The 10,735-nt window shown below is 51.3% G+C and overlaps 1 long non-coding RNA gene across 1 annotated transcript; it reads left to right on the top strand.

Moving 5' to 3' along the window:
* The first annotated feature begins 2,567 nt into the window (after positions 1 to 2,567).
* On the top strand, positions 2,568 to 4,989 carry LOC111825179. Its single transcript, XR_002828302.1, has 3 exons — positions 2,568 to 2,680; positions 4,176 to 4,223; positions 4,325 to 4,989. It is a non-coding gene; the product is annotated as an uncharacterized LOC111825179 (long non-coding RNA).
* The last annotated feature ends 5,746 nt before the right edge of the window (positions 4,990 to 10,735 follow it).

The following is a 10,735-nucleotide window of genomic DNA, read 5'->3' as shown; positions in this document are numbered from 1 at the left end:
GCAAACTCTGCTCCGTCACTGATGACGGGGCTGCATGCACTGAAGACGAATGCAGAGAAGAAGCGTAGTAGGTGCCTTATGGTGAGGGGTGGCCTCCCAGGCCCTGGCAGGAAGGGCACAACTTAGACATGCAGACGAGAATGGAAGGCCTTCCAGGCAGAAGACATGAGCAAAAACTCGGTATTTCGCAGCAAGTAGAGGGCGTTCCGGGGCAGTGGAGGGAATCGGAGAAAACAAATGTTGGGTCTATGCTGATTCCGTGGATGTCGCCGGCATATGTCCGCATTGGCCATTCCAGGCGCCTTCGGGGAATCGCTCTGGTAACCGAGACTGAGAAAGAGTGGCTTTCGGGGCTGCACTCACCTCTTCCCATGCCCTGCAAGCAGGTCCGGCCAGGCTGGAGGCCTCAGCCAGACCACTCTTGTCTTGCTCTGGGCTCAGAGGTAGCCAGAAAGGCTGGCAGGGCGAAGCTGTTTGATTTCCAAGGCTTTCCGAGCTAGCCAGGTGGAAGGCAGCCAGGGAGGCAGCAGCCGGCAACAGCCTGCCCAACCGCCTTGGAGAGCAGGCAGCTACTCACAGGAACAATTGGGCAGAAAGGGGGGGCGGGGGCGGCCAGGGAACATGGGCCAATTCCACATAGGGGGAATTCTGAGCAAGGTCAAAGTCCAATTTGGTACAGGGCTTTATTACCAATTTAAAGTTCATCCCTCCTCGCAGGGGGCCACCACCCCTGCAGAAGAGGCCAGGCTGGCACAGGGGGAATCTGCATTTAAAGACTCGAAGTGCCCGGCACCCTGGCAGGGCTTCAGTCTAGCCTGTGTGTTTATCCCAGAGCCCAGAAATCTCACCCCAAATATGGTCCTATGTCTCCATATCTGGACGCCTGCTTGCTTGTGGGGAAAATGCCCCAAACTCTTATGACTTTCCACTCTGGGGGAGGGTCCTGGAGTGCAGAGGAAGTGGTGGGTCTGGAAGGTGGCGATCATATGTTTTGCTTAACGGGGGCTGGAAGAAAGTCGTCAGGCATTGGCAGTCAACGGGGAGAAGACATATTAAAGAGCCAAACTGAAATATGAGAGGGGCAGTTACGTGCAACGAGGCCCATAGGACGAGGCAAGAATCTGGGTTACCATGAGGATCCGGCAGGTGGATTCTATAAAAGCGGTGGATTGACTTATTCCAGGTATTCAGTTGAAAGAAGGCTCCTCGGTGCGCCTCTCTCCTTGGGTGACCTCACCTGGGCTGCTGTAGGAACTATTAATGCCTGGTACTAACATCCAGATTCTGCTGTAGCAAATCCACAACTTCCCTCTTTCCCCATCAGTCCCACCGCCTCCACCGCCATTCCCACCCGAGGGAAAGGGATGGACAGGCTCCTCCTGGTCAAGTACTAGGAACCTCTTTGAGTTGGGCCCTTTGTGACCCTTTTACCATTCACTCAACTCACGTTTACTGGGTACCTGGGTGTCGGTGAAAACTGAGCCACACGGTGTAAAGTCTAGGCTGCTTTGGGGTTTGATTTCAGCTGTTCAGAACGATGAGGTGAGGGAGCAGCATATGGGACAACGTGTTCATGACATCAGGGTTCATGGGGACAGTGACCTTCCCACAAGGAGATTTGCTTATTGGCACCCGCAAAGGCAAAGCCTGTCGAAATCCTTTGGCTGCTTATTGGGCTGGGACGTTAGGTGTGGGTTACCTGACACGCTGTGCCAGGAGCGGCACATGTATGCCTGCTCTCATGCACGCGCACACACCTGCCTGAGGCCCTGAACGGTGTATCCTACAGGTACGTGGGCGGTCACATTGATGGAACTCAGGGAGTGCATTTTGAGTGGGTTATCAGTTATTTTTGCTGGGACACATTCCCCACCCAGCGCCATTTGCCACTCGCTTTGGGAGTGGCTGGAGCTTTTGCGGGGCACACTTAGGGCCCACTACACAGAAGAAAGCCTCAGTAGCTCCAGGTTCCCACAGCCTGAAGCCCGAAGGTCTCTGGGTGCCATCCAGGACACTGTGTCACCCGCTTCCAAATGCCCTTCCAGCCTCATCTGCTCCTTTGCTCTTGCTCAGATCTTCTCAGACTGACCCACTCTCTGCCCACCTCACCCCCAACTCACCTGGGGTGTCCCACAGACATCAGTTGTACTGCAGGTGTGGCACACCCGCTTCCTCCTTATACACCTATCAGATTCTCCCAGCCCATCTAGCCCAGTTCTGCAGACCCTCCTCAGCGGCAGGGACTTCTGGGCATTGTTCAGGGATGGCACCTGTACTGTCTCTCCCTCCTGAAGAAGCAGCTCACTGAGATTTGAATGAATAAACACACATTGACGATCTATATCGTTAACTGGGCAGCCTGCCTTGAGTGTGATCTTCCCTGTACACATGCTCTCTCTTTAACTGATTTGGAAGCTCACAGAAGACCCAGCCTCTGCATTTCACTTCTCTTCACATCACAGCACACGGCCCAGAACACTTGCCTGAAGGTGTTCAGTGACCGATGTGTTGTGATAATGAGGACGAGAGACCTTAAAAGTGAGTTCCTCCCCTCCCTCCTTCCCCCCCTTTCGGTCTCGCTCTGTCTCTGAATCTCTCTGTCTCTGTCTCTCTTTCTTCTAACTCACCTCGACGTTCCTCGTCTCTGACCCATCCCAACTCGGATAATCGATGTTCACAGGTTAGTGTCTATTCTTCCACAACTTCCTTTATGCGCATGCAAGCATACAAACTTATGTGTCTTTTTAAAAATAGGACCATTCTACATATACTTTTCTGCATCTTAATAATCTAGTATGAAAATTCCTTCAAGTTAACTGCCAAGTTAACTGGCATAAATATAATGTATTTTTAAATGGCTAAATACTATTTCTTGAAATGACCAAACCACGATTTATTCAACATATTTCTTTTGATGGGGTATCAGATTGCTTTGTGCAATACAGTAGTCCCCCCTTATCCATGGGGGATATGTTTCAAGACCCCCAGTGGGTACCTGAAACTGCAAATAGTATTGAATCCTATATACACTATGTTTTCCCCCAATACATGCATACCTACCATAAAGTTTAACTTATAAATAAGCACATAAGAGATTAACAAGAATAATAGAACAGAACAATTATAATAATACTAGAGGCCCAGTACACGAAATTCATGCACTCGGGGGAGAGGGGGCCGGGGCTTAGCCCAGATTTCGAGAGGGCACAGGCCAGGCTGAGGGACCCCACCAGTGCACGATCGGTGCTGGAGAGGAACAGCAGGAGGGCTCCAGGGTGTGTCTGGCCCATCTCGCTCAGTCCCGATCGGCTGGACCCCAGCAGCAAGCTGACCTACAGGTCAGAGCGTCTGCCCCCTGGTGGTCAGTGCACATCATAGTGAGTGGTTGAGCAGCCTTAGCATATCATTAGCATATTATGCTTTGATTGGTTGAATGGCCTACTGGATGACTGGACACTTAGCATATTAGGCTTTTATTATATAGGATACTATAATGAAAGTTCTGTGAATGGCTTTGGGGGTCATTTTAAGTAAAATAAGGGTTACTTGAACTCATGCACTGAGATTCCGCAACAGTTGATCTCGTAACTGAGGTGGCAACTGAGTGACTAACGGGGGTGAGGGTAGAGAGGGCGCGTCTATATCATGGAGACACTGAACAAAGGAATGGTTCATGTCCCAGGCAGGACTGGGGGAATGTGTGAGATTTCGTCACAGCTACTCGGAATGGCGTGCAAGTTGAAACTTATGAATTGTTTATCTCTGGAGTTTTCCATTTAACTTTTTCGGTTGACTGAGGGTAACTGAAATCTCAGAAAGCAAAACCATGGAGAAGGGGGCTCTATAGAAACCACGCCCTGTGCTGGCTGGCTGACCGAGTGCACGGTCAGCTGAGAGCGAGGGTAGCTGCTCAGACATCCGCAAGCTGCCGAGAGGCCCCGTTAGACGATGGAGGGGCCTCTGGCCTCCTCACACCCTGTACACAGGATGGGCGGACTCGTCGTCCACAGCCCTGGGCGAGGCAAGGTGAATCTTTGCCAAGTTGGGGAGCCAAGGTAAAGAAAGGCACACTTTCTGGAGGCTCTGTGTTTTGTGGGCCCTTCTGACGGGTTCTAGAAGCTTCCGAGGAAGCTCATTTTTCTTGCTCACACAGCTTACGCATACCTTCCCTGCAGATCTGGGGACCATGGCGCCGTCTTGGAGACACTGGGAAGATGTATGGGGTACGTCCCAGCCAGTGGCCTGCATTTCGCTTGGGTAAGCCTGGGTTTGCTTTTTCTTCCCTGGAGATTTATTTTCCCCTTTTCTTCTTTTTCCCCCCAAGACCTTGAAGCAAGGGAGACCCAGTTGGTAACAAGAAGAAGCGAATCCCAGACAACAAGCCTGTGGGCATGACCGCCATGTGAACCGAGGCAGCGCTCCCACCAGCTGGTTGCTCACATGGAGAGCACAACCCCACCGCTTGGCCAGCCTAATGTTGCTGTGGTTCCCATCACTGGCATGGCGCCCTGCGTCTGGCTGGAGCTGTGGCTGTGGGGGCAGTCAGCTCCCTGAGCTCGGCCTGGGCCTGGGCAGTGTCAGCAGTGGCCGCCCCTACATAGACAACCAGCCACCGCTGGCTGAGCACAGCTTTCCACTCGCCCTGTTCTCGAGTTCCAGGACCCAGACCTGTCTGTATTTATGTCTCGGCCGCATGTGTGAAGTCTCCTTCCTGGAGAGGCCTGATCTTGGGGGCCAGGACCTGTGGCCACCACTTGTGGCCACCTACTCCCCACCTATTCCCCTGAGGAGGGGCTGGGCAGTCACACCTGAGCCCTTCAGAACATTCCATCCCTTTGAGAGGCAGCCCAGGACCTGCACCCGGGCGAGAGCAGTGCTGGGTGAGGGCCAGTACTACCAGGTATGTGCCCTTGTGTGTGACTCGAGGGGAGGAAAAGTCCTGCCTAAGTACATCTGCCCTCCCCATGTTGCTCAAAATTCTACAAGGAGTGACTCAGGTAAAAAAAAAGTTACAACAATAATAATGGTGTTTGTTTGTGCTTTCCAGGTTTCATTAGCTGGTTCAGTTTCTGGGTCAGCCTCAAGGAGACGGACCAGGAATTATTGCTACTACTTCATAGACGGGGACACTGGGAGGGTCAAGAAGAGGAAGCAGGTCCGGCTGGGGGTCAGGTGGCCGTGGTCCCAGCCTCGTTCTGTCACTGATTCCTTCGTTTCCTGATTAGAATATATTCTGTCATTTATCCAATTCTTTTCATTTAAATAGGACATATCAGTTAAAGGCAGACCTTTATTACTGGTATGGAAGTGTCTCCAAGATAGGGTGCTAAGTATGAACGGTGACATGTGGATTGTGCTACCGTTTGAGTTTTTAGAAGATGGTTCTATATCCACATGTCTGACTGTATCTGTGCACCGCCATGTGGAGGCCATGCAGAGCATGCTGGCAGGTGGGAGGAGGTGGGGCTGGAGGAGGCAGGGAGGGAGGCAGCTGACTTCTCTATATTCCTATCCACCTTTTAATTTGCCACCACGTATAAACAAAATTTAAACATAAAACTATTTTATATTGAAGGCCTTAAGGTTTCCTCGTGGAGCCGATGGGATGAAGTAAATGATATGAGACTCTTTATATGCATGGAAGGATTATTATTACCTGAGGGGGTCTCTTACAGGCTATTATCAACCATGAACTTTGACAACATTATGCATCGGAAAAATGACGGGCTTAGGAATGGAACAGACACGAGGAACACTTGCTCTCTGTTTTCTCAGCTAAACACTAGGGGAGAGGAAGGGGATAACGGCTATTACGCGTGATGAGAAATACAAGGAAAACATGAAACGCCAGGGGCAACGTAGGGCATGCCCTCCCCTTCCCACCACGCGTGTCAACAGGGCTCCTGGGAAATGGGAAACTGTTCTGTGTTTCAAGTAAGTCCGGACAGCAAAGAAGGTCTCTAGGGCAGCACTAGAACATAACGAAGCCACACATGTAATTTTAGGTTTTCTAGCGGCCACGTTAGAAAAGCACACAGAAACAGACGACACAAATTTTTTTTTAGTCTCTGCTCACTTCTTTTCTTTTTGGTTAATCCTCACCTGAGTATATTTTTTCCATTGATTTTTAGAGGGAGTGGAAGGGAGGGCGGGAGGGGGGGGAGAGAGAAAAAGAGAGAGACAGGGAGAGAGTGAGAGAGGCATCAGTGGTTGCCTCCCACACATGCCTCAACCAGGGCTTGGGATCGACCCTGCAACCCAGGTACATGCCCTTGACTGGAAATCAAACCCTTGACCCATTGGTGTGCAGGCCAATGCTCTAACCACTGAGATCACCGGCCATCGCAGATGACATTACTTTTAATAACATATTTAAATTAACCCAATTTTAGCATGTAATCAATATACAATTATTTCTGGGATATTTTATATTTCTTTTCTTTCCCCCCTCTTTTTATTTGTAAATTACAGTTAACATTCAATATTATATTAGTTTCAGGTCTACAGCATAGTGGTTAGACCAGGGGGTCCTCAAACTATGGCCCTCGGGCCACATGCAAATACAAATATTGTATTTGTTCCCATTTTGTTTTTTTACTTCAAAATAAGGTATGTGCAGTGTGCGTAGAAATTTGTTCATAGTTTTTTTTTAAAACTATAGTCCGGCCCTCCAACGGTCTGAGGGACAGTGAACTGGCCCCCTGTTTAAAAAGTTTGAGGACCCCTGGGTTAGACATTCATATAATTTACAAAGTGATCCTCCTGTATATAGTGAACACAATATTATTGACTATATTCCCTATGCTGTACTTCGATTTTCCATTGATTTTCACACTGAGTCTTTGGATCCAGCATGAAGTTCATTTATACCTAGAGCACACCTCAATTCGGACCAGCCTCATGTCCGATGGTCAGTGGCTAACAGCTACCATGATGGAGGGGGCTAAGACAACACTGCAGAAGGTTCCAGATCACCCAGGGGTCTGGGGCTGCAGCTTAGAGGAAGAAGGTGATGGAGGTAAAAGCAGGCTTGCCTAGTCCAGGCTCTGGTTAGGTAACCAAAGCACAGAACACGCTTGAGTAAATAAATAGGGGCCGTGTGCTCTGTCCCGTGGGGCCCTCCTCCCATCACCAGAGGAAGGTCACGTGCTTTCCCTCTGTGGTGAACTGGAAAGGGTAACTGGGCAGGAGGCCAGGGCAGGAGACAGGGAGAGGCTGGGCACGGTCTCTGTGCGATTTCTGGTGCCCACTCTCCCGGTCTCTCTTCCCTTCACCTTCTCCAACCCTGAGTGTGGTGCTCCTCTGCTCTGAGCCTTCCTCTCCCCCTAGTACACACTGTTCCTGGAAGCCGCTTATGTGTGATCCCAGCTGCGTTCCGCGTCTCTTCTGTGTCCCCAGAGCACCCGCTCTGCGTCCTCATTTCCTGTCTACTTGCTTGACTCCCCACCCCCTCCCCAGCCGCCCGTGGACTGGGAGCCCTGTGAGGGCACAGCCATTGTCCCCCCTGCGCAGACAGAGCCTGGCCGCAGCAGCAGACCCCGAGTAAGCAATGACTGGCGTTGTTCTTTGTGGGTATTCTTTCTAGTTATCCTCGCAAAAGCCTTATTAGTATTTATTTTCAATTCAAGACATGGCAACCAAGGCTCAGGGCCTCTAGGGGTTGACTTGTCAGCGAGAATTAATGTAACTTTGAGAAAATGACTAGCCTCGTGGCCCAGCTCTGTCTGCGTGTCCATAAAACAGGAATATTACCTCTTCTTAGGGTTGTTGTGAAGATAGCATGAGGCTATGTGTAGAATGTCCTTGGCTTACAGTAGGTGATCGATACATTTGTGTTGATTAACCAAGAAACTGGATAATTATTACCATCATTATAATGGAGACCAGGGGCACTTTTTAAATTCTCTCTTTTTAATACCGTCCTCCTGTGGGCTTTTATTGGCTTCGTTTTGCAGATACAGAAAATGAGGTTCAGACAAGGGATCAAGACCACAAGGCACCCTCGGATCCTAGGCTTTCTCCTCCTTCCTGTTCCCCGGGGGGATATGAAGCTATGGAGCCCCAGGGCTGAGAGCACAGAGCTGCTTCCACAGGACCCACAGGCTGTCAAGTTCAGAAAGAGAACAGAAAAGCCAGGTAGTAACTTCACACACACACACACACACACACACACACACACACACACACACCCCAAAAGAACAGTGTGCAACCTGGGAGCACTCACACCAAAACATGAGCCACTGAGGCTTAGAGGCGTCTTGTTACAAAGCAGCTCATGCAGTGTGGCGGCGGCGGTTTACTCTTCACAGTGATTGGTTGCAATATCAGAATTTTCTTCAGCGGAAGGGAATTGGCTAGTGGTTCCCTCATAACAATGCTGGGGGACATTGACGTTTTGCTTATGATTTTCAGAGGCATGAGCAAGAAGTGACGCAGGTGAAGTTAGCCTCACTCGTCTTGCAAAATAAACGGAATTAACTTGCTGTACGACTGAGCTGGCCTGTCTGCTCAGGGAAGACTCAAGCCTGGCCTCCGTGGTGTTGGACAGAACTCAAGCTCAGAAGGCTTGGCTGGTGCGTCCAGCCGAGGGGTCTGTCCCAATGGGCTGTAGGCTCCGATCCTTTGCAAAGGTGCTGGCCGTGTCATGTTCTGACGTGTTCTCCTGTGGTATTGCATGTGTGGCACTCCTGCTCATGTCATGGGGGAGCTGTGGGGCCAGGCACACGCTCTGCCTCTGTTGTTCCTCTGGTTTCTCCCAGTGCCGACACAGGGGCTGGGCTGCCTGCGGTTGTGCGTGTCGTCTTAGGGCAGGGCTGAAGCTGGGGCAGGAAGGCCGCAGGAGAGAGGACGGGGAGGTGATGGTGTTGGAACCTTTCTGGAAAGATCCTAGAGACAGTTCTGCTTGTGCTTGTGCGTCCGCGCCTGCTGGCCAGGGGCCACATTAAAGGGAGACCTCCAGGAAGATCCAATCGGAGTCAGCAGAACTTGGGAAGGTCGCGGTGGACCCGGGGGCAGGGGACAGGGCTGGTGCTGGGCTCTCCGCCTCCCTTCCCCCACGCCCTGAAGGAGCTTGTGCAGCTGCTTGGCCTCCTGGGCCAAGGGCAGGGCGCTGAGGAATTCAGACACATGTTCAGCGTTCACTGGACTGGCTCCCTGGGTCTTGGTCATTGCTGCAGAAATGATCTCACGTGGTTGATTTCTTGTCCTTCAACTTTTATTCAGAACTTAAAAGAATGCTCTACCTTCACAGCCCCACCTGGGTCACGGAGCTCTTTCCCCCCCTTTTTTTCAGGGTCACAAGCACCTGGTGGAAAGGAGGTGCCCCAGCTGTGGGTGCGGGTTTCTCCCCAAAGTTCAACTCCCACAGGTCTCAGTCCAGCCCAGTGGTGCAGAGGGAAGTGCTCAGGGTTCCGGGGCCCCTTTCTATGCTGCCAGCCTGTCTGTCTCAGAGGGAGCAGCCGTCTTTGGGGGAGACACCCAGACTGGAAGCTGTGGATACGGGAAGCTAAGAAAGAGGGGCACACAGCCAACCGTGGGCTTGAGGGAGAGCTGACAGGACTGAGCCGGCTGAAGGGAGTGAGCTGGGATCCAGAAATGTCTCTGAGGGCCCCTCCAGGCTTTGTCCCCGGCCCCCCTCCTGGAGTGTTGTGCTTGGGTCCCTTGGAAGTCAGACAGCTTGCTTCCTGTCCTCTGCTCAGGAGGCCTTGTGTGCCTGGGCTCCGCCTACACCCAGCTCAACCTCAGTCTCCAGGGCCAAAGAGAAGCTGGTGAGGCCCAAAGGTCTGGGATCTCTTTGAATGGGAACGTGGAGTGCGGAGGGGGGAAGAGGAGGAAAGAAAAGAGGGCAGTTTGACCTGGTGGTTTAATTCTTATCTGGGGTCTGGCTGCACTGACATACCCACGAAGGAAGGCCCAGCCTCTCTAATCCAGGGGTCCTCAAACTACGGTCCGCGTGCCACATGCACATACAAATATTGTATTTGTTCCCGTTTTGTTTTTTTACTTCAAAATAAGATATGTGCAGTGTGCATAGGAATTTGTTCATAGTTTTTTTTTTAAACTATAGTCCGGCTCTCCAACGGTCTGAGGGACAGTGAACTGGCCCCCTGTTTAAAAAGTTTGAGGACCCCTGCCTCTAATCCCTCATTACTTGAGTTCAAAATGGTCCGCAGGTAACCTGGACATGTGGCAGGTGACCAGATAGCTGTCTACATCAGCCGCTACTGTTTGGAGTGAGAGGAGAGCTTGTTATCATGAGATGGAGCACAGAAATGTACATTGAATTTTTTTTTGATTAGAGGAGAGAATGCAGGAGTGTGTATGTTTGGAGGCTCTGGGAGGGCCCTCTGTGGGATCACCTGGGGTCATGGGAGAGGACAAATGTCACTGAATATGTTGGGAACGGGGGCCGAGGCATGAAGCTCATAGAATGTGGCAGTAAGAGGGCACTTTTCCAATGCCCAAATCCAGGTCTATGGATAAGCCAGGCTGGGGTTCCCCTGCAAGGAGCCCTGCTTCTTGAGTGCCCACTTTCTTTGACTCATGGCCCCTTCCTGCAGCCAGCACCTTGGGCTGAGTTCTCACCCTTCCATCTTTCAGGTTCTTTGACTCGGACTCTCCTGTGTCCCTCTTGCACTTTAAAGCATCCTCGTGGTTACACTGGGCCGCCTGGATGACCCAGCGTAAGCTCCCCATCCCAAGGTCTGTAACCTTACTCACATCTGCAGAGGCCCTT

This window comes from Myotis lucifugus, unplaced genomic scaffold (assembly GCF_000147115.1).
Source record: "Myotis lucifugus unplaced genomic scaffold, Myoluc2.0 scaffold_16, whole genome shotgun sequence".
NCBI lineage: Eukaryota > Metazoa > Chordata > Mammalia > Chiroptera > Vespertilionidae > Myotis > Myotis lucifugus.
The sequence above is the reverse complement of the archived record's forward strand: the minus strand, read 5'-3'. Positions and strand labels throughout refer to the sequence as shown.